The sequence below is a fragment of the Erpetoichthys calabaricus genome, chromosome 17 (genome assembly GCF_900747795.2).
Source record: "Erpetoichthys calabaricus chromosome 17, fErpCal1.3, whole genome shotgun sequence".
NCBI lineage: Eukaryota > Metazoa > Chordata > Cladistia > Polypteriformes > Polypteridae > Erpetoichthys > Erpetoichthys calabaricus.
In genome coordinates this window covers 7,596,437-7,623,892 of record NC_041410.2, presented here as the reverse complement: position 1 = coordinate 7,623,892, position 27,456 = coordinate 7,596,437, and the positions used below count along the sequence as shown (strand labels likewise).

Here is a 27,456-nt window from a genome sequence, read left to right as displayed (position 1 = left end):
ACACACATATGCACACACCTTCATGTCTCTGGACCGTAAGAGAAAACCCACGGACACACGGGGAGAACATGCAAACTCCAGGGAGGGAGGACCCGGGACACGAAGCCCGTTCTTCTCACTGCGTGGCCTACCATTATGGCACCGTGATGGTACGGCCACTTTGCATTTTACGTAAAATTTGCGATAGTGCTATAAACAAGAACAGTTCTGAAGATTATTCGCCTGTCCCTTTACAAAATGCAATATCATAAAACATACAAACCTTTCGAGCCCAAACCTCAACAATTCTGGAAAGGCAGTGTGTTTAGGAAAGTCATGTTAGTGGGAAAATCTGCTTTAAAACTGCAGGAGTAGCGATATAGCTCATTAAGTAAGACATTTCCAATTAGATCTGCAGCTACATAATGACCATCGTATTGACCCGATGAGAAATGGAACTCTCAGTTTTATCGCACATGACAAGCAGATGGCCGGATAAGGGCGCACTTCGGGAGAAAGGCCGGTAAATGTATACACTGGAGATAATGTGCGGGGAACGTGGCGCCAGCGTGCATATGCGAAAGGAAATAAATATATGGAATTATTCGCATAATGTCATTTCTGCTTTGTAGAGGTTTTATTACTGCTATTGTAAGAGAACCCTTAATGACTATAAAAATAAATTTAATATCTAAAGGTGGTTGGAAACTGAAATAACATTTGTGTTTAGAAAAGGCACCGACGATGTATAAATTACAGACATTGAATTGGGTTGTTTCTGAAAATGGGTGGTGGATTCAAATTGTTAATATTTTCAGCTTTCTTTTCTTTTTCCTTTGGGTCCGGAAAATGTAATCAACATCAGCAGGGAAGGTTTCAGTCAATTGCACCCACCAGTTTGCTTCTTTCCTGTTTTAATTTGTTGTTTTTTTAGGCCTGCGGGTGTCAGGTTACCCTCCTCTTGTCTCACACAATGGAGTGGGGCGGGGTCTGCTGAAGGTAGGTTTGGAGACGTAAGCTAATATAGTACGATGAAATTAACATACTATAGGGCCGCACACACATTTAAAACTAATCAGAGCGCAACGCTATCAGCGATCTTCCCTGCATGCCTGCGGTATTTCACTTACAATTTCTCACAGCAGGGCTGCAGGTTTCTATTTCAACCAGTTTCTTAATGAGAAACGCATCTTCCCGGAGTCATTGAATTAGTCTGCGTGAGTTCTCCATCTCTAGTCTGCTCCGTATATTTTGCCGTTTCGAGTTTCGTGGAACGGAGTGAATTTCTGTTCATTCTGCCAACTCGTTTTTCATTGTTAAAACGTGTACCTCACGACAAATGATTGTCGACCTCCATACATTCACCACTTTGCTAGTGGAAAAGAAACTAAGAAAAGCGTGAAATATTATTTGTGTAATGATGAAAACTTTGCGCGCATTAATTGGCGTGATGTCATTAGCTTTGTATTTGAATTTCACCTCCAAAAAAATAAAAATAAACACGTGCTTCTGGTCTTAACGCTCAATGAAAGCGGAGGTGGACCATCGATTTTTGAGAGAAAATCAATTGTAACTGCAAGTCCCGACCCTCCTTAAATTATTAAACTGATTTTACCACGAAATCTTCCCGTCATTACCGCCCTCTCCTCCCCCCATATTACTAGAGTCACTTCTTCATATTGCTTATAGGGGTCCATGTTTGCCGGTGAGATAAACACATTTATGTAGCGTTTTTCTAGACAATCGGAACTCTTTACAAGCCGGGTGGGTTGTGTGTGTGGGGAAGGGTTGAATTTACATGGACAGGCTGGACCCTTCACTTAACACTTAATCCTTAACCTTTAAGTCTTCAATCGTCTGCACCCCATTGACATCACACAGAGAAAATTTGGTGTTATTTGTCACAACTGCTTTTTAAACGCAAGTGGTACGGTGGCGCAGTGACTGCACGCCTTTGAATCACAGCACTATAGCGTTGGCTGCCTTCTCAGGGTTCGGAATTTCTTCCTTGGCGTTCTTCTTTCTGTCCTGATTTTCAAAAGTTCAGTTCACGTCTAATTTAAGTGCATCAAAAAAATGAGTTGTTAAAATAGGCGGAGTGGTGGCTCTGAGGTTAGGGATCTGCACTGGCAATCGGAAGGTTGTTGGTTTGAATCCCATAAATGCCAATAGGGACTCTGCTGTGTTGGGCCCTTCAGCAAGGCCCTTAACTGAGCGCTTTGAGTAGTGAGAAATGCGCTATATAAATGCAAAGAATTGCTATTGTAAATTTAATTTAATCATGGACAGTGGATCCATTAGTTTGAGTAGTTTAGTTTTAAAATTAAATATTCTTTGTAAGTTGATAAACTAAGTAAGTTGGTAAATTAAATGAACATCTTTCACTCTTAAAAATCCTGGTTCTTTATGGCGTTTTATGGTTCTTTACTGGGTTATATGGTTCTTCGCAGAACTATTGCTTGACTAAGCACCATTTCATTCCAGGTTCTTTGCATATGAAGTTAGTCCTTTGTGCTTTGTGTTTTGAAATGCTTCATAATGTGTAGGGGGAAAAAAACGAAATATTTAATGTATAATTGAAGTATCTAGCAGGGCACCAACAGATTAAGAAAACCTGAACTTGGTCTGTTATTGTATGCTGAGCGAGTCCTTTAAAAATCCTGAGCCATTAGCATTTCACAGATATGTTGTCATCTAGTATGGATATAAATAAATAATGGGTTCTTTCTGGAGCCTTCGTGGGTCTTTTGGGAACCAAAAACGGCTCCCCTATGCCATCGCTCTGAAGAACCACTCTGGCACCCTTATTTTTAAGGGCGTTGTGTAAACTTTATGTTACTAAATCCCTTTCATTAAACGTAAATTACATATGTTTATTGCTTTATAGTCATTGCAGTGTGTGTTTATACTGTATCATAGATAGATAGATAGATAGATAGATAGATAGATAGATAGATAGATAGATAGATAGATAGATAGATAGATAGATAGAAGGCACTATATAACTGATAGATAGATAGATAGATAGATAGATAGATAGATAGATAGATAGATAGATAGATAGATAGATAGATAGGTGAAAGGCACTATATGATAGATAGATAGATAGATAGATAGATAGATAGATAGATAGATAGATAGATAGATAGATAGATAGATAGATAGATAGATAGATAGATAGATACTTTATTAATCCCAAGGGGAAATTCACATACTCCAGCAGCAGCATACTGATACAAAAAAAACCAATATTAAATTAAAGAGTGATAACAATGCAGGTATAACAGACAATAACTTTGTATAATAGTATGTGTATTTATTTATTTACTTATTTGCCTATTTGTGTATTTATTTATTTAAAGAGCGCCTGTAAAAAGCCTTAGTTTTTAACTTTCTTTCTAAGGTGTGGAGATCTCTTGTAACGTGGGGTAGTTCTTTATGCAAAACATCATACTTTATGCAAATATGGGATTGTTATTTACATAAAACGTGATTATTCTAAGTTAAATTAATTTAAATTTATCGAGTAAAAGGAAACTGGGAATATACCGCGTTTTGAGGGCTAGAAGAGTATTACCTTTGTGTTAGTGTAACGTCTCTCAAATTTAAGTCGATATAACCAGAAAGGATTAAGCAAAACTTAGCAGCAAACGTAATTAAGACAGATAGAGATAGATAGATACTTTATTAATCCCGAGGGGAAATTTACATTTAAAAATTTAAAATTTTCACATTTAAAATTTAAAAATTCACAATTAAGTTAAAATAACTTGAATTAAATACATAACTTGAACATCCCCAGTTCATTTTTTAGGAGAAGTCAGCATGCGACCCTGATTGGGAATGGGTGGGTCAGAAAAATGCACAGTCAGTGCGGTACAAATGAACAACTCCCATTAATAAATGCAAAGAATTATTATTATTATTATTATTATTATTATTATTGTGAAACTCCAGTATAGCCAAGAACTTGAACCCACTTAGTTTTTTTCCAAAAAAAAATATCTTAATTATTATACAATTAACTGTTATCGTAACTATATATTGTAACTTGTTTTTGTATTTCTTTATCATTTGTATTCTTAGAGCTCTACAGCAGCACGGAGGACCCGAGTTCGATTGTGATTCTGGCTGCCCGTTCATGTTCTCCCCACGTGGACGTGCATTTTCTCAGTTTTCCTCGTTGAGGTGTCCATATTAAAACTGGCGTATTGACGATATTGATTGGTTACTGATAGAATGCGCAATATTTTAATAATAGGCTAAAATTACACGCTCTTCTGTACTCCTGCATTGTTGCTGTTTTCGTGTTCTTGACATCATAATAGTTATATTTTTGCTTTCGCCCCGAGTTTAATCTCACTTAGACGGTTTAGCTAAATAACTTTTAAACGCCCCCCAAACGTAGAGGTTCAGCACCTTGTTTGAAAGCAGGCCGGCGTGTCTAACCCCCCCAATCCCCTACCCCACTTTGTTTCTCTTATTCTTATATTGTTTAATTTTGCTCAGCTTGCTGCGGGTGACGAAAATTTATCTGGCCGGCAGTGCCCATCAGAACATCTAATACTGTGAAATGAAATCACTAATGTTTTAAAATTCAAGCGCTTGGTGAAAGCGTGAATCGGTGTGGCGAGGCCTATTCGATGGTCGTCTAACCGCAGTCTGATGAAGGCACATGAGGATAGTCTGACAAGACAGTGTACCCGAAGGTGACCCAGGTCTCCAGATGCTTCAAGAGGTAAAACAGTTTGCAAAATTGTACGCGGTTATTCACCTTTAAGTGGGTTTCCTCCAACTTCGCAATTAAATGTTTACCTGACTGTGGTAGTGTGTGAAGTCAGACCGCGAATGAAGCCTGTCCGGGGTTCTGCATACTGGACCTGTAAGGGGAATAAGCAGTTCAGGAGTGATGATAGTGTGGAGAAATGGCACCGGGGTTCAGTCACTGGCCACTGGTACAAGTATGAACGACAGTTTCTATCGGGTCACATGTTCTCCTCGTGCACTGCCTTCCCGTTAGTTGGATCACGTGCATTTTGACAGGAGACACCAAACTGGCCGAGTCCGCCTTCTTGTAACCCTGCAGTGAAGTGGAATGGCATCTCATCCGAGGTTCATTCTGTTTTGTGCCTCTCTGGCTCCCCCCTGACCCTGTAGTGGGTTCATGAAATGGACCGATGGTAATGATGCATGTGAGCAATGAGTCTGTAAGAGTCCGAGCGTATTGCAGCCACCCCGTTAGTGAGACAAACCCACGTGATTGTGGACCTTGGTCCTAAACATACAGTACATAAAGTATAGGGTTACATCATACTCCTCACGTAAACGACAGAGGAGACATTTGAAGTTACAGAAACATTTTAACCCGGACGTAAACGTTACAATGAGTGCGTTTCTGTTGTGCATCTCGCATAAACGATGAACATAAAACATCGTGTTTATTGTGGTCAATGGCCGCATGCAGAAGGATCCAGGTCTGGAAGGGATACCCATGGGACACTATTGGCAGTTAAATCGGCCTCGCAGTTACTTTGTAGGAATTATGAAGTAACTCCGTTAGTACACCACACTCTTAACAGTAAGGTGTCAGAGTGGTTCTTCAGGACGATGCTCTAAGGTTCCCAAAAGACCCACATGAAGGTTCCAGATAGAACCTTTATTTATTTAGATCCATAACAGACGACATACATAACCATGAATTTGTGAAATACCAATGAATCATGATTTTCAAAGGACTCTGGTGCCATACACTAAGTTTTACTTAATCTGTCAGTGTCCGGTTAGCAGCCTACCATACAGTACATTAAAAATTTCCATTTTATTTACATATTAGAAAGTTTTGCAAAGCACAAACAACCAACTTCACATGCAAAGAACCCTTCCCAAAATAAAATGGTGCTTTGTCAAGCAGCAGTCCTATGGGGAAGCACACAACCAAGTAAAGAACCATAAAGTGCCATTAAAGAAGCAGCACTTCTAAGACTGTATGAGCAGACGCTTAAAAATAAAGGTGCCAGAGTGGTTCTTCACAGTGATGTCATGTGGGGAAACCATCCATCCATCCATTTTCCAACCCGCTGAGTCCGAACACAGGGTCACGGGAGCCAATCCCAGCCAACACAGGGCACAAGGCAGGAACCAATCCTGGGCAGGGTGCCAACCCACCGCAGGACACACGCAAACACCAAGCACACACTAGGGCCAGTTTAGAATCGCCAATCCACCTAACATGCATGACACGGGGAGAACATGCAAACTCCACGCAGGGAGGACACGGGGAAGTGAACCCGGGTCCCCAGGTCTCCCAACTGCGAGGCAGCAGCGCTACCCACTGCGCCACCGTGCCGCCCTATGGGGACACCATTATTGGTAAAAGAATCATCCACATGAAGGTTCCAGAAAGAACTTTCATTTATTTAGATCCATAGCAGGCTCCGTGCAGGAAATAAGCACGACCTGGTGACATATCTGTGAAATACCAATGGCTCATGATTTTAAAAAGACTCTCTCCGCATACAATAACAGACTAAGTCCAGGTTTTCTTAATCTGTTGGTGTCCTGCTAGGAACAGATGATTAAATATGTGTGAAGTTCTAGTTGGTTCATGATTTTAAGTGGCATCTTGCTGCTATAAAATGTGTCCTGTTTGTTTGTCAAGCTCAGTTCAGGTTTTCTTGATCTTTATCCTGCCATGTTGCCGAGTATTTATTAAAAATTTCTATTTTTCCCACATATTAATAACCTCAAAGCCCATCTTACAGATTTCATGCAGAGATCCCTTCTCATAACGAAATGGTTCTTTGCCTTTGTCAAGCAATGGAGCTACGAGGAGCCACACAACCCATGACCCGTTAAAGAACCGTTATTTTAAAGTGCGCAAACTCCAAACTTCCAACGGAGAAACGGACCGTTTTCTGCGTAGTGTCTTTGAAAATTCCAACGGCGACCTATGGTGGTTGCCATTCCCGGTATTTGGGAACAGAGAGGGAAGTTGTGAATGATGAACGTGTCGGGGTTTGTGGGAAAATGGACCACGATCTATTACCATCAAGTCACGGCCCCTTGAAGGTCAGTTCCGAAAGGTTAGCCTCAGGAAAAGGGATACTCTCCCTATATTTTAAGTGCAGTTTTTGAGTGACACCCGGTAACTTTGTTTTGATCTGAAGCCTGCATTTCAGATTGAATTCACAGATCTTCAGGTTACAACACAAGTTGTGAAAAGTTCGTTATAAGCAGTGGTGTACGAGCCTTTTAAAAGCGGGAGGCAAATGTGAATCGAGCCTGCTGTTCTCTTGCGTAGTGTCCTGTCCCTTTAAGAGAATGCGGACGCAACACGAGCTGCTTGCCTTTCTCGTTTTATTCTCGGCGATTTAATGACTGGGCAGGGGCGGGGAGAGAAGAGGAGAGGAGAGGAAACAGGGGGCAGGCTCACTTCGAAAGCAAGCAGGTTCACTTCTGATACACACAACCGTAGCGCCACGAGGGACCGGCCGGGCTGCACCTCCCCAATGGAGTTGATGAAATAATCCGCACCGTGGAAACAACTTGTTAGAACGCGTTTGCTGATTTGATTCGTGCAGGCGCCGCCGCCTTCGTTTAACCAGGTAAGTTTTCCGCATCTTTTCAAATCTTATAGTGGGGTGTTGAGAATTTCCTTTAGGGTGGGGGTGACCTGGGCTCACCCCGAACAAAGCCCCACGCCAGATGTTGACCGCTTGCCGAGGAGATTATTCTCCAGTAACTTGTAGCGCTTAGGCTCGCGTGTGAGGCGCCTTGTGTCTGCTCTCCCCAGCCTGCCCGGAGTGCCAGCCGATCAGACCGCTAGTCGCGTGCTGCCACCGGAATCCGCAAACAACTGCCAACACTTCGCTCGGATGTTTTCAAAACCCGCACCTCGAAAAATCGCCACGCGGTCTCATCTATACGTTCGAGATCTCCGTAAAGCAACTGCAGCAGACATCCATCGCTGGCGCTTTTCAGTCTCCTCCCGTTCCTTGCGGATTTTACCGCACCCTGAGGTACCTTTTGTTAATGAGTGGCTGTCAGACAACACCAACAACACGAGGAGCTCGAAGGGATTCTGAAACACACGGGGGTGGGGGGATGAAGGCACAGAAAAGCAGTCGCTCATTACGACCCACCTCAATCAGACGTGTCAGTGCCGCCGATTGTCTTATACTCGCTGTACTTTACTTTATGCACTTGACCGGCGTACTTGTCATTATCAGGAGCTGACAAGTGTGCTGCCTTGAATAAAACCGAGTGGGCTTTCGTCCTTTGAACTTTCCACCTGAATCACTTCTCTGCCATCCTCAAACCGATGTGGAGTCGTGCACAGATTATCACACGGAGACTTGTCACACTTGCAATATCAGTGCTGTGATACTAGTAAGTGAAGGCATTAATTACTGAGATGAGTTTTACTGGGTTCAGGACAGTGACCTGAACTGGGATGTCATCCTGGGTGGGCATTTGGTTATGTAGGGAGGGCAATTAAATGCCAAATAATCTTGACCCTTTATTGTTCGTGATGTTTTTTTTTTTTTTGCATCCATGCTTTTGGATTGGGTGGGCCACCATTATACACACCCTAGTTCAGAGAACAAACGAGGACTAATATAATTAAGAACAGTGTTAAAGTATAGCAACTGGACAAACTGGTGAGGAAGGCAGGCTCTATTGTTGGCATGGAGCTGGACAGTTTAACATCTGTTGCAGAGCGAAGGGCGCTCAGAAGGCTCCTATCAATTATGGAGAATCCACTGCATCCACTTAATAGTATCATCTCCAGACAGAAGAGCAGCTTCAGCGACAGACTGCTGTCACTGTCCTGCTCCACAGACAGATTGAGGAGATCGTTCCTCCCCCAAACTATGCGACTCTTTAATTCCACCAGGGGGGGTAAACGTTAATATTTAACATTATACATAGTTATTGTCTGTTTTTTTCACCTGTATTATTATCATTCTTTAATATAATATTATTTATTGTATCAGTATGCTGCTGCTGAAGAATGTGAATTTCCCATTGGGATTAATAAAGTATCTATCTATCTATCTATCTAACATTGGAGGTAACTTCTGATAATCGAGCACATCCGTCCAACTTCATGCTTATAAATTCTGGTTCTTTAATGGCATTTCAAGGTTCTTCAGTGGGGCTTCCTTATAGAACTATTCCTTGACAAAGCACCATTTCATTCTATTGAAACGTCAAGCAAAATGACCCCTGTTATTGGCTAACTAAAAAGATTACAATATGCAAGCTTTCGAGGCAACTCAGGCCCCTTCTTCAGACAGTTGCCTTGAAAGCTTGCATATTGTAATCTTTTTAGTTAGCCAATAACAGGGGTCATTTTGCTTAACTTCTCACTACATTCATAATGGCTAACACGGTACAATACCCTAGTAATAATAATTCTTTGCATTTATATAGCGCTTTTCTCCCTACTCAAAGCGCTCAGCAATTGCAGGTTAAGGGCCCAACAGAGCAGAGTCCCTATTGGCATTTACGGGATTCGAACCGGCAACCTTCCGATTGCCAGTGCAGATCCCTAACCTCAGAGCCACCACTCCGTCTGTAACTACATTTCATTCTAGGAATGGTTCTTTGCATATGAAGTTGGTTCTTTGTGCTTGGAAAGAAAAAAAACTTCTCAATATGTAGGAAGAAAAAAATAAATCTCTTAATGTATGGTAGGTTACCTAGCAGGGTAAGAACGCAGTAAGAGATTAAGAAAACATGAACTTAGCCTGTGTTATTGCATGCAGCAATAAAATCAGGAACTCACTGGTATTTTACAAATTTGTTACTATCTATTCATGGCTATTTACTGTATGGAGCCTGCTTCAGATCTAAAGGTTCGTTCTGGAAACGTCATGTGGAAGGGTCTTTTGGAAACCAAAAATGGCTCCCTCTGAAGAACCACTCTGGCACCTTCATTTCAAAGAGTGCTGCTCAGGCAGCTGTTTGGGTCATGGGGCCTGTTTGAGACCATGTGGCACAAAGAAGAGTCTCAATCTGAGTAGAGTACCAGTTCATCGCTGGGTACACACACCAACAGGAGGACAAGTTAGAGACACCAAATATACCAATGTGGACATCTTCTGAATGATGGAGGAAACCTGTAGTACACTCTTAAAAGTGAAGGTATCAGAGTGGTTCATCAGAGCAATGCCATAAGGGAACCATTTTTGGTTTCCAAAAGACCCATCCACATGAAGCTTCCAGAAGGAACCTTTATTTTCATAGATTTGCAGCAGGCTCCATGCAGTAAATAACCGTGATGGCGACAGATTTGTGAAATACCAATGGCTCATGATTTTAAAAGGACTCTCCCTTCATACAATAACACAGTCTAAGTCCAGTTTTTTAATCTATTAGTGTCCTGTTAGGTAGCCTACCATACATTAAAGATTTTCATTTTATTTTTCTACATGTTGATAAAGAACCTGCTACACGTGGAATGAACCCCTCCCAGAATTAAATGGTACTTGGTCAAACCGTACACAAATCCTTACAACCCAGTACAGAACCATAAAATGTCATCAAAGACAATATCAGTAATCACCAACACAGATGGAGACATGTCTCACATGTTTAGAGACTACTATAAGTCCTTATATTCTACTTAGTTTAAAGAATACAAGACACAATCAAATGTGTTTTTTGATACATTACCGATACCACAGCTAGATACTCTAAGTGCAGAGGAATTAAATAAACATCTGACACTATCAGAATTACTACACGCTATAAACTCACTTCAGAGTGGAAAAGCAGCAGGTCCTGATGGCTACCCTGCTGAATTTTATAAAAAAAAATTAAATTAAGTTAGCTCCCTTTTTATTAGCAACATTTATAGAAGTCAAAAACAATAAAATTCTACCTCAAACTTTGCATTAAGCATTAATTACTGTTTTTTCCTAAGACACATAAGAGCTTATTGCAATGAGCATCATACAGACCAATCTCACTTCTGAATAATGATGTTAAGATACTCACCAAAGTCCTAGCTAGAAAGATTGAGAAAGTGCTCCCTTCACTAATATCACAAGACCAAACCGGATTTATTAAAGGTAGATATTTGGCTTCCAATCATCGACGCCTATTTAATGCAATATATTCACCTATAAAGCCTAACACTCTGGAGATCTTATTATCTTTGGATGCAGAAAAAGCATCTGACGTGGTTGAACCTGTTCATCACTTTGCTTAAATTTGGGTTTGGCCCAAACATATCTGCATGGATCAAATTACTGTATACCAGTCCAGAAGCTTCAGGTTGTATTAACAATATTAAGTAAAGATCTCCTCCCATAAGGAAATGGTGTCTCTGTCAAACAAAGGCCCTACAAGGAAACACACAACCCCGTAAAGTGCTGCTAAAGAACCAGCAGTTTTAAGAGTGTGCGTCCATAAGTGTTCACCTTACATAAGCTCTCGAGGTGTGTAAGACTTTTGTCTGCTTCACGAAGTTCATTTTGACAGCGTTCTGTTTTTGAACAGCCCAGACTAGAAAAGATGGACCATGTGCTTCAGAGCCAGCAGCCATTGACTTTAACATTTCCCAAAGATTGTGAGCCCCCAGAAGTTTATTCAATTCAAATCAAAGTGTTTTTAATTTTTCTGTCCTCTATATAGCAGTTAGAGAAGGGCTTCTTTGCCAAAATAAGCAAACAGAATGATATATGGGTATTACAGAAATAGGGAAGACTGGTAAAATAAGAGGAGATGAAACAGATGGAAAGCCAAAATGGGTGAAAATGGCTGCCATCAGTGAAGTTAAAGGATGAGTCAGTCATCAAGTAATGTGTAAATATTTGAACCAAGTTTATATTTTCATTGCCCAGATAGTTTAGATAGATAGATAGATAGATAGATAGATACTTTATTTATCCCAAGGGGAAATTCACATACTCCAGCAGCAGCATACTGATAATAAACAATATTAAAGAGTGATAACAATGCAGGTATAACAGACAATAACTGTATAATGTTAACGTTTACCCCCCCCCCCCCCCCCCAGGTGGAATTGAAGAGTCACATAGTGTGATGGAGGAACGATCTCCTCAGTCTGTCAGTGGAGCAGGACGGTGACAGCAGTCTGTCGCTGAAGCTGCTCCTCTGTCTGGAGATGATCCTGTTCAGTGGATGCAGTGGATTCTCCATGAGTCTCCAGGAGTCTGCTCAGCGCCCGTCACTCTGCCACGGATGTCAAACTGTCCAGCTCCGTGCCTACAATAGAGCCTGCCTTCCTCTCCAGTTTGTCCAGGCGTGAGGCGTCCCTCTTCTTTATACTGACTCCGCAGCACACCACCACGTTGAAGAGGGTGCTCGCCACAACCATCTGATAGAACATCTGCATAATCTTATTGCAGATGTTGAAGGATGCCAGCCTTCTAAGGAAGTATAGTCGACTCTGTCCTTTCTTATACAGAGCATCAGTATTGGCAGTCCAGTCCAGTTTATCATCCAGCTGCACTCCCAGATATTTATAGGTCTGCACCCTCTGCACACAGTCACCTCTGATGATCACGGGGTCCATGAGGGGCCTGGTCCTCCTAAAATCCACCACCAGCTCCTTGGTTTTGCTGGTGTTCAGGTGTAGGTGGTTTGAGTCGCACCATTTAACAAAGTCCTTGATTAGGTCCCTATACTCCTCCTGCCCACTCCTGATGCAGCCCACGATAGCAGTGTCATCAGCGAACTTTTGCACATGGCAGGACTCTGAGTTGTATTGGAAGTCCGATGTATATAGGCTGAACAGGACCGGAAAAGCACAGTCCCCTGTGGCGCTCCTGTGTTGCTGACCACAATGTCAGACCTGCAGTTCCGAAGACGCACATACTGAGGTCTGTCTGTAAGATAGTCCACGATCCATGACACCAGGTATGAATTTACTCCCATCTCTGTCAGCTTGTCCCTAAAGACCAGAGTTTGGATTGTGTTGAAGGCACTAGAGAAGTCTAGAAACATAATTCTTACAGCACCACTGCCTCTGTCCAAGTGGCAGAGGGATCAGTGTATCATGTATATCAGTGGTCCCCAACCTTTTTGACAGCAAGGATCACTTTATTGGATGCAAATTTTTCCACGGACCGGTGGGGTTTGGGGGTTTATAGTTTTGTACACAATTTACGTTACATTTCTATTATTATTAAGTTATTAAGCAGTTCGCATACGTTTGCAACCTGAGATTTTTCTTCTTTTTTTGCATATAACAACGACATATGCTTTACATTTGCCATTCCAACAGATTGCACATCACAAACATTAACACTGCTGTCTTTTTCTCGCGTCTGCCGTTTCTATAGGAGGGTGACAATGAGTTAAATTCCAATGGATGTTTTTCAAATGTTGACGAGCAATAAGCAAAAGGTATCACTGAAAACCACAGAAAACAAAAACAGCAAAAAAAAAAAAACTACGAGGAAAGTTCGAAGAAAGAGATTTTTTTTTACAATGTTTCTGTTTGGGGATCTTTGTGCAAACGTCACAACTGAGCTGTGACCACAGATCTAACTGCTCTGTGGATGATTCATTCAAGCATTTCAAAGTCACTTCGTTGTAATGAAAGTATCTGCTGAATGTACTTCGTAGTAACGAGATTTCTATAGACTCGCGTCATATGGGGAAACTGTCGGGACCATAACAATACTTTGTTGTAATACTCTCTCACCTCGGTGTCTCTCCTCTCTCTGCTCCGCTGCAAAGCCCCGCCCACCAAGCGTTCTGAAAAGTCTGAGTGAATCGCCGTTGCCGGCAGTTCTCTCGCGGCCCAGCTGTCAGATGGCTGCGGCCCAGTAGTGGGTCGTGGACCGGGGGTTGGGGACCCCTGATGTAGATGATGGCATCGTCCGCTCCCACGTTCTCCTGGTATGCGAACTGCAGAGTGTCGAGGGCATGGCAGACCTGTGGCCTGGCCTCAGGTGTATGTGTGTGTGTGTGTATATATATATATATATATATATATATATATATAATATTACATGCAGGTTTGGCACTCCAGCCACTGTAAAAAACCTCACACTATTCCAGTATGATGCTGAGGTGTCACCCGCTGCACTCGGGTCCCAGTCCAGGTGGTTTGTTGTGTGGTGGGTGCAGCAGCGCTCTGTCATCAGTGCCCCCAACCGCTCTCTCTTTTTTATATAGAGCCTTTCAAATCTGTCTATACAAGTGTTTTCTTAAATTTCTAAGTTTTATAACCAGTATGACAGTATTTTAAGTACTTGGGGCTATTCTACTAATGAGGGTGCTATATATTGCATGGGGCGGCACGGTGGCGCAGTGGATAGCGCTGCTGCCTCGCAGTTGGGGGACCTGGTTTAGCTTACTGGGTCCTCCCTGTGTGGACTTTACATGTTCTCCCCGTGTCTGCGTGGGTTTCCTCCCACAGTCCAAAGACATGCAGGTTAGGTGGATTGGCGATTCTAAATTGGCCCTAGTGTGTGCTTGGTGTGTGGGTGTGTTTGTGTGTGTCCTGCGGTGGGTTGGCACCCTGCCCGGGATTGGTTCCTACCTTGTGCCCTGTGTTGGCTGGGATTGGCTCCAGCAGACCCCCGTGACCCTGTGTTCGGATTCAGCAGGTTGGAAAATGGATGGATGGATATATTGCATGAATATAACTAAATATTTCGGAAACACTGGGCTTCAGCATCTCTTGACCTAAACTGATCTGACCCCTTCAGGTAACTTCAAGCTGACAGTTTTCCGAGGTCTTCTGCTGTTTTGTTTGATACTGAAGATGAAGTGCCATGTCGCTGGCTGAATTTGTCAGTGGCTCATGGCTGTTTTAATCCGATTCTTTGAGCCTTTCTTTGCAAGAATGCAGAATTTAGGATATCTAATGACATATTTTACATTTAGTGGAGGTCTTTATCTTTACCATGCAGGGCTATTTTAAAGTAAGAGACCTTTAGCTTGAGCATCCCCTGGCTGTCACAGATGGTGCCGTCCTGCCTGTATATTTATTTATCTTAGGAATGATTTTGTTCAAATCCACGAGTCAAGTCATTAGAGTTTTGGCAAGTGCTTTACGTTGTAATGTAGTGCATTTAGCCGATTACATGATCATCGTTACACATTTATTACATGAGAGTGTGATCTCTGTGTTGCTGAAAGAGACCCTAAGAGGCACAGCCGCCTGAGTCAGCGTTGAGTTCACGGCCCCCAACGGTGATATTTCTTAGTGCCTGCTGCTCTCAGCACTTTGACAGAGCGATGCTGTCTTGTCTGTAGAGCTCTCAATCTCTTTTATGTAAAGGTCTTCTCCATGCTCTTACTAGTTTTGTATTTTCAATGGCTGGAGAATACTAAGTGAGCACTGGCTCTTCATATGGCTCCCACTCACTCACAATTAAGAGGTTCTAAACTTTGTTTTTCAAATGCAGCTCCTTGAACTTTTGTTTGGTGTAATCCCAGAATTGGAAGACATGGCGGTGCAGAACTTACTGTTGTTCCCTTATGGCTTTATCATCCTTAGTTCCAAACACCTTCTATGTTTGTCCTCCCTGTGTCTGCCTGAGCTTTTATATCACATCTCCTAGAGATATGATGATTTATAATGATTGTCCATCCATCCATTTTCCAACCCGCTGAATCCGAACACAGTTGTCACGGGGGTCTGCTGGAGCCAATCCTAGCCAACACAGGGCACAAAGCAGGAACCAATCCCGGGCAGGGTGCCAACCCACCACAGGACACACACTAGGGACAATTTAGAATCGCCAATCCATCTAACTGGCATGTCTTTGGACTGTGGGAGGAAACCGGAGTGCCCGGGGAGAACATGCAAACTCCACGCAGGGAGGACCCAGGAAGTGAACCTTACCGCGAGGCAGCAGCACTACCATTGTGCCACCGTGCCGCCCTTATAATGATTGTTTCCTCTAAATTGTCTCTTTGTGAGTGTGGGTGTCAGTGTACCCTATGACAGACTGGCATCCCATCCAGGGTTGGTTCATGCCTTGCGCTCAACTCTTTGCCTAAAATTATATTAAATGGGCTTGAAAGTGTTACGTAATTCCAGAATCGTAAATAAGATGTGTGTGCCAAATTCTGCACACCGGTGTTAGTGTATCATGATAAAAACCTTCATAAATGATATTTGTTTTGGCTAGCAGTCTCAGAGTGAAAAGGGGATTGGGGCAAAGTGCCAAATGAGTAAAAATTAGATGGAGGTTCTTATCTGAATATCTTAGTTAGTTCGTTTGTCAGAAGTGCGGCCTTGCGGATTTGGCTGTGGACTGTAAATCACATATTTGTCATTTCGGTGCTCTCCACTGACTCTCTCTGCTTGATTCCTGTAAGCTAATGGAGTTCACAGAGTAGAAATTTGGAAACCAAAATACTTTTAACAATAAAACACCCAGGTTTGGCATTCACTGTGGAAAGGTGTGATACAAAATGCTGACTCGATCTCTTCTGCTAAATCTTTTTGTTACCGCAGATGGGTTATTTAACCTGCCAGAACTTCTATTGTAAAGATACTACTTGGAAACACTTGAACTACAGTATATTGTGTAAAGACCCTGGAGTGATATTCATAATGGAAAGGTGTCTTGTACTGTAAGTCACGCGTAAACTGGTTCAGCCCCGTATACCAGCTCCTCATGTGGCACCAAGTGTATCGGTGAACCTGCCCTAAACATACAAACAGTTTGGCTGTCTTTTCCAAGCGGATTTACATAAAAGATCTGCTATACAGTACACGCAATACCAATGTTTTTGGGTACATCTGCAAAGTAGAAGGTAGGACCCCCTTTGTCCTCCAGAGCAACCTGAATCTTTCCAGACGTGGACTTCGTAAGGTGCTTGAAGCTCTTTTTAGGGACTTTGGTTCATGCTGCTTCAGTAGGATATTGCAGATGTTTTTGTTCTGCCTCATCCCAAAGACAGTATTGGATTAAGATTGAGGACTGGGCAGGACAGTAGAGTAAAATAAAGTCACTGTCATGTGTGTGGAACCAGCTTGACATGATGCATGCTTTCTGATAATTTAAAAAGGAGAGACTGGCGATAATGGGACTGTCAGCAGCAATGCCAAGGTATGTTGTGGCAATAAAGTTATGCTTAGTGGGCACTAGCAAGCTTGTTGTATGTCCTTACACCATTACACTGACGACACAAGCCAGTAGTGGTGATACAAGGTGATCTTTGGATTCATGTTGTTTACATCAAACTGTGAGTCTCCCTTCTACTTATTGGAGAAGAAATTGAGATTTGTGAGATCAGGTGTCCAGTTCTGGAGATCACATGCTCACTATAGCCTTGCTGACAAGAGCAGAACTTGGCATGGTCTTCTGGAGGTGCATCTCAACTGCTTGAATGTCTCGGGTGGTTTGTGTTCACAGGTGCCCTGTTGCAAAGGGGTCTTATTTGACTATTTCTGAAAGCTTGAAAGAGTCTGGACATTCCCCTCTAACCTCTGCCATTAAGAAGTTATTTTCAGTCACAAAACTGTTGCTCGTTGGTTACTCTTTATTTATCAGCCATTGTTCTGGAAACTCTAGAGACTGTAGTGCTTGAAAATGCCCTTTCAGCCACATTTGCTGCCAACAATCATAACACTGTCAATGTTGCTTTGATCATGTGTCTTCACCATTCAAATGTTTGGTTTGACAACAACTGAACTTCTTGATTGACTATTTGGAGTAGTGGGATATTTTTGTTAATTGAGCAGGTGGACTGAATGAAGTGGCCACTGAGTGTTTTACATGAACATATATGAACAAAAATGGCATAAAACTTAAAATAACTTTAAAGGGTGTTTCGGAAAACAAGAAAAATAGCCAATCTGTTTTTGTTTGGTTTGTAACAAAGAAAGAATTATTTGTGGTGTGTGTGTGTCTTTATATACTGCTCAGTAGGCAAAGTAGGCTGACGACAGAAGACGGAGACTGGCAGCCAGTCAGGTTCAAGTCTCATTGCTGGCATGCTGTGTAACTGAGCAAGTCATGTGACCTGCCAGTGTCCGCTAGTTTTAAAAAGGAATAATAATAAAACATTCGATATAATAAGATACCAATGTATCTTATTTATTATAGATTGATGCAGTAAAGGATATATATATTGTGACAGATGGAGGGCGCTGTCATCCTCTTGAACCCTCAGACTTGACTCCAGACACCAGGTAAAAGTCCAAATATAATTTATTAGAAAAATAAACAGTGCAGAAAGCCCCCTCCACTCCACAATACTCATAAATCAATAATCAATCACTATAATAATCACAATCCTCCACTCCCAGACGCGTTGCCACCCTTCCTCCCAGCTCAGCTCGGTGTCTGGGATTTCCCACAGTCCTTTTATAGTCCTTGACCCGGAAGTGTTTTTGCCCTCTCTGTCCACGTGACTGTGAACACTTCCGGGTCAGATAAAAGCTTCTTTTCTTCACCCCGGAAGTGTGTCATTTGCTCTGTCGCTGTGACTAAGACGCACTTCCGGGTTATAGGTGAAACAAAAGTTTCTGGGCCTTCCTGCAGCGTCCCCTGGAGGTTCCCATGGTATCCAGCAGGGCTGTGATGAAAAACTCCACCGTTCATGATGCCCTGCTGGAACTCGGGGCACCTCTATGTTGCACGCAGGGCTCCACCTGGTGGCCTGGGGGTATTGGCCGGGATAAAAGGCCGGCCATGTCCCACAATATATATATATATATATATATATATATATATATATATATATATATCAGTGGCGGACCGTCAGGGCCTGCAAGGCCTTCTCTGCTGGCCTAAAAAAATATCTGAATCACAAACTGATGTTAAGTATTCATGGACAAAATATAATTATTAAATAATTCCAAATAATCTATCCGCTTCCTTTCATAGCTTTTCCGATGGTTGGGGCGGGTTGATTCAGACAGAGCACTACTGAAGGCCAAGGTGTGAAATGCACGGTCTGCCACTGATATATAAATATAATATAATATTCTCTATACACATATATTCATTGCATTCGTAGTCTGAGTCCCGACCTGATTGTATGGGTGGTTACCTACCAGGTAAAGCATGTGGTTGGTCTGCCATTCGGCAAACATCCGCCACGAGGCCCTCTTCAGTTGCAAGAAGCAGATCAATGGAATGTTGCATAGTTGGCTGTCAAATAATGCAAAGAGTACGCGACATGTGTTTTGCCCTTATTTGGGCTCATCAGGCGTACACACTCTACTGCTCCCCTTGCGGGGATCAAACCTCAGACATCGGCGCCAGAGACAAAGTCCTTTATGCTGCGCCATTTCATGTAGTTCATTTATTTGACAGTCAACTATGCAACATTCCATGATCTGCTTCTCGCAACTGAAGAGGGCCCATTATATAATACATATATATATATATATATATATATATATATATATATATATATATATATATATATATATATATAATTACATAAATGGTGGGTGGCCAGGGAGACGCCCCTGTGATGGAAGGACCAGGGGACCTCCCCCAGTACATGAGAGGGCAACCCCCATGGCTCACAACAGGGCCACAAGTTTGGAGCTTAGAATCTCAACCCTGCTGGGGCCAGTGCCTGCTGCCAGGGGGTGCCTGGTCAGTTTTGGAGCCCTGAACTCCAGCACTTTTGCCACACCCGGAAGTGCTGCCGGAAGAGGATCTGGGAGCACCTGGAGTACTTCTGGGTGCCCTATAAAAGAGGCCACCTCACTCCGTTCGAGGAGGTGGAGGACAAAGCTGGCTGGGAGAGGAGTGGAGGCAGCAGAGAAAAAGAGAGAAAGAAAGTAGAAGAAGAGAGCGAGAGAGAGACGGGGCTGAGCGTTATTACTGCGGGTGATTATGTCCTGTGCTCTGTAGTGGGGAGTGAGGGGTAGAGCTGCCCCACGAGGAAATAAACTGTGTGTTGCTTTTGGACTTGTGTCTCTGTGCCCGTCTGTATTGGGTTAGAGGAGCTGTACACCCCTGGTATTCCACTATATATTATATATGGGACGTTCAAAAAGTTTTCACTTTTTTTTTTTAACTCTGTTTGTTTATTAAGTATTTCAAAAACAAATGACATCACTTTCCTACATAGTCACCCTTGTTTACGATACAATTGTCCCAGCACCATACAAACTTTTTAATGCCAAATTACTACTACTCCCACCTTCACCGTTTCCAATGAAAATATAAAAGTGCAGAAAGTTTTTGAACATCCATTGCGCATATATATATATGTACATATATATATATATATATATATATATATATAATAGTAATATGAGCGCTATATAGCGCCCGACCCGGCACAGACTGACACAGAGGCACGTACTTAATAAACAGTCTTTTATTTCTTCTTCAGCCATGGGGCACGCCTTCCCCGTGTCCCACAGGCCCAACACAGTCCCAAACACTCACTGCAAACACAACAACCCTTCTTCTGGCTTCACCACTCCTCCTCAGGCTTAGTCCTCCTCCTCCCGACTCTGGCTCTCGAGTGATGGTGGCTGGCCCTTTTTATACCTCACTCAGAAGTGTTCCAGGTGCTTGGCCACCTGGTCCTAATTGCCCTTCCGGGTAGGGCTGAAGATATGACCAGCCAGGCTGCTGACTCCATGCAGCTCCCCCTGGCGGCCATCCAAGCCCCCAACCAGGCTGTGGAGGACTCCATGTCCCATGGAGCCACGCGCCAGGCTGGGGAATCATCATCCGCCAGGGAGGCTGCCACCAAGGGTCCCGGGGGAGGTATTGAGCTGCCCGTGGTGGCTCCCCCGGAACAGATGCAGCAGAGGCGTCCCTGCCGGGCATGGAACCCGGCTGTCCCTTACAATATATATAATTTATTTTAACTTCTGCATTAAATCTCCACAGAGTATAGTCTAATTTGTCTTTGTTCATTTTGGTGTTGAATCGTAAATACAATAGTAGGCCCAGATGCTGACACCCCATGTTCATCTTTAGAAAAATGTTGATGCTAGCGTTACTGTAGGAATAAATTCTGAGAAAGAGTTGCTATTTTTGAAAAGTATAGATTGATACTGGATATTTCAGTGTAATTTTTTGAAAGCACACTCTCCATTATAAGTTGTAATATTAGAGCAACATAAGCAAAATGCATTAAATAAGCCATTCTTCTTTATCCTTTTGGTATAAATAACAACTCATATAAGAATCCAGAGATAAAAACCATTCCCCTGTGAGGCTCTATATCATTTTATTTCCAACCACAAGTGAAGACTTGGATAATTGAGGCCATTACATGCACCCAGCCCTCATTTCTGCCATTATTTGCTAAACCGTCAGTCTGTTTGCCAACCTACAAACCACACAACAGTCAATGTGCCCATTATTTTTTTTTCCTCAAATTTAAGCCCACATAACATTTTGTTTTTCCTTCTAACTTGTGCCCCAAGTTGCTTATCATCACATTATAGCAGGTATTATTTTGTCCATTTTTTTCTTTTCAGAACAGAATTTTTGAAGGGAACCCAACTTCTCATCCCCAACAAGTCCAGATATATAAATAAGAAGCTGTAGCCCGTTTGTGTTTATTTCATGCTGGAGTGCTGTAGGTCTGTTTTCAAAAGCAGTCTTGAGCCACCAGATTAAAGAGATTTAAGGTCTGCTAGCATATCATTATTTATGGTATATAAAAGTGTGTAATCCCATGAAAACAGTCTTAAAGTAAAATATTGGTTAAAACAGTACCATCACCAAGTAAAAAAAAATAAGATAAAAACAAGACAACAGTGCAGTTGGGCAAGCAAACCTTTAATAAGTTATTATTTCAACTCTTTCAGGGCTGATGTCGACTTTTGTCAAAATTCAGGGGTAGAGGACAGTAATTGGCTGTAAACTCGCCCTTAGATTTTAGTTCGACTCTCTTTGCTAGAAGGAAATTTATATAGCTTTGTTCATTCAACCTCAATTACCTACGCGTGCAAGAGCAGTGAAGAGCAAACAACCTCTAAAATGGCATCGACATCTGGTGAGAGACGAAAGCGAAATACTCCAGGGACGTAATTTCGTTGAATAGGACTCTGACTTGTCGGACTTCGAGTTTAATGCAAGTGATCTGGAGAAGGAGTTTGAAAATGAAAGCGAGGTACCAGCATCATCTGATCGGTCTCCGGCTGACCGTGGTGCTGATCACTTTCATGTAGCTGATGCGCCTACACTGGGAGGACCACAACGTATTGTGACAAGAGGTACAAACCATATTGTGTCACACTGCCACTGCCACCGCCGCCCACCTGCTGTGTGAAGACCCCCAGGCAGTTGACCCACTGTGCATTCCTGCTGACCATCAAGGCGCCCCCGCACAGCCACTGCTGTCAGAGAAGCCAAGCATGCGCCAACAACAGCCACAGATGTTTTATGTTGATTTATGTATGATACCTTTGCTTTGTGTGCTTTTCAGAAAATTTAGTTTTTCAGAAAAAATATTCAGCCCTCAAAGAGTTAATCAACTACATTTCTCTAATATGATGCTAAGTACAGAACCTTTTAGGGAATGAGCAGTTACATCTCCATCTCCATTATGTTCCTGTGGTATAACTGTATGTGAATTTGTATTGTGAATTGTGAATTTCCCCTTGGGATTAACTCTTTGAGGGCTGAATATTTTTTCCAAAAAATTATGCTTTCACACAGAAATCAACATAAAACATCTGCTGCTGCATGCTGTGGCTGCGAGTTTGGCAAGAATGAGCGGCAGGCTTGCTGCCAGGCTGTCTTCACATGGCTGGGACAGCAACGGTGGCGGTCACGGTCGCAGTGCATTACAATCTGGATTCTACCTCTTGTCATTTTTAAGTGGCAGTCCTCCCTGGCGAACATTGTCAGTACCACTATTAGCTGGGAGTCGATCAGCTGAAGCTGGAACCTAACATTCATTTTCGATCACTTGTATCAAAATCTGAGTCCAACAAGTCATAGTCCAGTTCAGAAATGATAGGCAAGACGTCGTCCACGGAGCATTTTGCTTTACATATTCGCTTAGATCTCTTGCCAGATCTCAGTGCTATTTTTGCCGTTGTGTGCGCCTTGCTACTCACGTGAGCTCAGGGAATCTCGGTCAAACCAATGAATCTAACTTTCCTTCTAGCAACGAGAGTCCAACGTAATGGTTGGTTTTGTCACAGTTTACAGTTGATTACCATCGTCAACTCCTCTTTTTGACAAAAGTTGACATCAGCCCTGAAAGAGTTAATAAAGTATCTATCTATCTATAACATAAAGGAAAGCTTCTTTTCCAAATTCCAGGTAAATCTAAGGAACTTTCTACTATATGATCTTCGAGAGATCCAGTTATTAACAATCGGACACAACAACGCACAGATTTCAGAGGTAGGGAGAAGAACACCAATGTATGATCCGTCCATCGTTTTTCCAAATCTGCCATCCCATTTCAGGATAACAAGAAGCTGGTGTTGTGAATGAGGTGAAATACAAAATGTGTGAGCTCAGTTCTGGTGGAATGAGGAGTCGTCCAAATGGACTAGAAAGTAGCAAATATGCTGAAGAAATGATGCAATATGTTTGGGCAAAATTAGAAGAGTGGGAAAGAAACCGGATGAAGGCCAAGACATGGAAATAAAGAGGACTAAGTTACCAAAACCAAATCATTAACTAAAAAGTCAAAACCTGGCAAAAACCTAATAATTCTTCAGTTTATTGTAATGCTGTTTTGGTAGACTATAGCGAGATCATTCCTTTGTTTTTATGTAAAGTTTTGAAATCCATTCCATAAACATTTGTAAGAGCCATTTTCCTAGTTACATGAGATTCAGAAACATTTTACCAGATGACAAAGCATAATCTATGGGAGGTTCCTATAACCGCCATAAGTAAAATTGTATTAGTATATTCTTGCCATTTCTAATAGCTTTGACTTAATATTAATCTTCAGTTAGTGACCAGCCTTGCCATGTGTAAGGTGTAGAGGGCACAAGGTTTTAAACTGTGCCCGTGCCTATGGACCTTTTAAGTGTGTGAAGTAACTTTTGTGCTTATTTAAGTGCAAAGCCGTACGCTTAAGGCATACAGAAGGAGAAATTAAGAACTCTTAAGTACGGAAATAACTAAAGTTTCTCAAGAAAAGCTAACTTTAGAGAAGATACATTTTTCCTTTTTTTTTTCGCCTTTTATTCTACGTGTGTAACTACTTTTTTTCTTTATTCTTGTGTGGATTGTTTGCTTTTAACTTTCACTAAATAATTTTAAAATTAACTTTTGGACTGAGAGATTTCTTTCAGCACGAATTTTACCCTTTCTTGATCTCGCCTTATACTCCGGCGGCTACAATATTTTTTTTTTTTATATTTACATCTTACCGATGTCAATGATTGCGTTGCTGCCAGCCTTCATGACTAAGGGAGGAATCATCATCAAAAATTTGATGGTGCCTATGGAAAGCAAGGCAAGAAATGGGGGGCGTCCGGTAAACCAAGTGGCAGAGCAATGAAATAACAATAAAAATAAACTTACAACTCTAATAACAATAATAAAAAAAAAACAAATTGGGAAAAACCTTAAGCAGATACTGACACTGTAATTCATAGTATAGTCGCAACAACATTTAATGTACTGTAAGCTTTTGAGATGTGGAAAAATAAAAAATAAAAAACTAAAGTACCCGGAGAAAAAACTCACATGGACACAGATTTAATATCCATCCATCCATCATCCAACCTGCTATATCCTAACTACAGGGTCACGGGGGGTCTGCTGGAGCCATTCCCAGCCAACACAGGGTGCAAGGCAGGAACAAACCCCGGGCAGGGAGCCAGCCCACCACAGCAGATTTAATATGCAAAGTTTATATAAACAGTGTTTGAGTCCAAACTTGAATGCAGTTCTTTAGTTAATGGAGCCACCCCTGTGCCATAGATAGATAGATATGAAAGGCACTATAGATAGATAGGAAAGGCACTATATAATAGATAGATATGAAAGGCACTATAGATAGATAGGAAAGGCACTACCTGTATATAATAAATAGATAGATAGATATGAAAGGCACTATATAATAGATAGATAGGAAAGGCACTACCTGTATATAATAGATAGATAGATAGATATGAAAGGCACAATAGATAGATAGGAAAGGCACTATATAATAGATAGATAGGAAAGGCACTACCTGTATATAATAGATAGATAGATAGATATGAAAGGCGCAATAGATAGATAGGAAAGGCACTATATAATAGATAGATAGGAAAGGCACTACCTGTATATAATAGATGGATAGATAGATATGAAAGGCACTATATAATAGATAGGAAATGCACTATATTATAGATAGATAGATAGATAGATAGATACTTTATTAATCCCAAGGGGAAATTCCCATACTCCAGCAGCAGCATACTGATAATAACAGTATTAAATTAAAGAGTGATAACAATGCAGGTATAACAGACAATATCTTTGTATAATGTTAACGTTTACCCCCCCGGGTGGAATTGAAGAGTTGCATATTTTGGGGTAGGAACGATCTCCTCAGTCTGTCAGTGGAGCAGGACGGTGACATCAGTCTGTCACTGAAGCTGCTCCTCTGTCTGGAGATGATCCTGTTCAGTGGATGCAGTGGATTCTCCATAATTGACAGGAGTCTGCTCAGCGCCCATCGCTCTGCCACAGATGTCAAACTGTCCAGCTCTGTGCCTACAATAGAGCCTGCCTTCCTCACCAGTTTGTCCAGGCGTGAGGCGTCCCTCTTCTTTATGCTGCCTTCCCCAGCACACCACTGTGTAATTTGTAGTGGTGACTGGGGAAATAAAAATGATCTCATGTGTTCATGCAGAATGGAGACAAAAAAGGTTTATGACTTAATAGAGGCTAATACTGTAGTGATCCATGCACTGCAATGCTAAGTAGTGTGAAACACGTCCATGGAAGGAAGAAAAAAAAAAAATCTCGCTTGTATCGTATAGTCTATATGTTAGTTATCCAGAATTGTGCTTGAAATGTGTAAAAGACATGTTTTTAATGTTAAATATGTACTTCCAGAATAATTGGCGGGCATCACAAACAGGAAACTATAGCCTCATGGGAATGATATTTTGAACTGAACACCTCTTGTTTGTTGTTCAGCAGACCTGTCATCACATATTAAATGAATATCATTTCCTGGTGGCGCACTGGGAGTGCTGCTACCTCACAATAAGGTGTCCCGGGTCCTCCCTACAGGGCTGTTCTTAAGCACAGGCAAAGTAGGCGACCGCCTAGGGCCCCCCACTGCCAAAGGGCCCCGCCCAGCCTTTTTTTTTTTTTTTTTTTTTTTTTTAAGCTGTAACCAAATACAACTTACAGGTCCATATTTCAGAAGTACAAATTTTCAGTGGGCAAATTATCAGTATGGTTACATGTGAGCAGAGAGGAAACAGTGAGGACAGGCAGCATCGATGGTGATGGTGGGTCCTGGGGTAGTGGGTGGGGCCCCAATGGGAGGGCAGATCCTGCTCCTCACCTGCCAGGGCGTCTGCACATCAGATCGATTATAATGGCTTAGCATTAACATCGGTTGAGCATGAAGTCATCGATAGTCCTCACAGGTGGCACAGTGGTAGTGCTGCTGCTTTGCAGTAAGGAGACAGTGGAAGATTTGTGGGTTCGCTTCCCGGTTCCTCCCTGTGTGGATAGCTCTTTGAGTACTGAGAAAAGCGCTATATAAATGTAATGAACGATGACTCCCTCGATTATTCACACTTAATGTAACTTATTATTATTTATTATTAATCAAAGACTTTGCAAAAAGGAAAGTACGCAAGGTATTTTTACATTAAAGTTTTGTTCTACATGCTACTTTAGCTTTAGTCCGTAGGTTCCTTTGACATGTTCCTCTCAAATGTGGTATATATATATAATATACAGTATAATCATAAAATGATAAGCTTTACCTCACTAATTGTTACACATTTATACGGAGAAAATAATTATTATGCATTCATATGCATAATATATGTGAATATATATGAATCATCATATATGTGAATTTCCCCTTGGGATTAATAAAGTATCTATCTATCTATCTATGGATAGAAACAGCAAGGCCCCAACAGGTACCTTTGCCTTAGGGCCCCCAAAATCCTAAGAACGGCCCTGCTCCCTACATGGAGCTTGTATGTTCTCCCTGTGTTTGTAGGGGGTTTCGTCCAAGTGCTCTGGTCTCCTCCTACTGTCCAAAGACAAAACGTGCGTTTGTGATGCTAAATTCGCCCTTGTGTGTGTGTGTTTGTGTGTGTGTGTGAGTGTGTGTGTGTGTTCACTCTGCGATTGACTGGCGCCCTGTGCAGGGTTTGTTCCTACCTTGCACCCTGTGCTAGCTGGTAAAGGTTCCATTTCTGCCAAAAAAAATGCAACCTTCGTCTGGATTAAGTGGGTTGGAAAATTGCACGACCAAGACGCTAGACTGAGCAGCTATAATGACTTGTTAAAAGTCGAGAATAAATCTGAGACGGATTTGCATTGCCATACTTGCAAGAAAATGTCTTCAATATGTCTTTGCTTTAGTTGTACAAAACCATGG

General features: G+C 42.0%; 1 protein-coding gene across 1 annotated transcript in view; it reads left to right on the top strand.

The window, feature by feature from the left end:
* Window positions 1-7,395: 7,395 nt before the first annotated feature.
* Window positions 7,396-27,456, top strand: part of LOC114667582 (volume-regulated anion channel subunit LRRC8C-like) — a 61,891-nt gene continuing 41,830 nt past the window's right edge. Inside the window, exon 1 of the mRNA XM_028822942.2 lies at window positions 7,396-7,583. The gene's annotated coding sequence lies outside the window, so the exon portion shown is untranslated. The remainder of the gene's footprint in view (window positions 7,584-27,456) is intronic.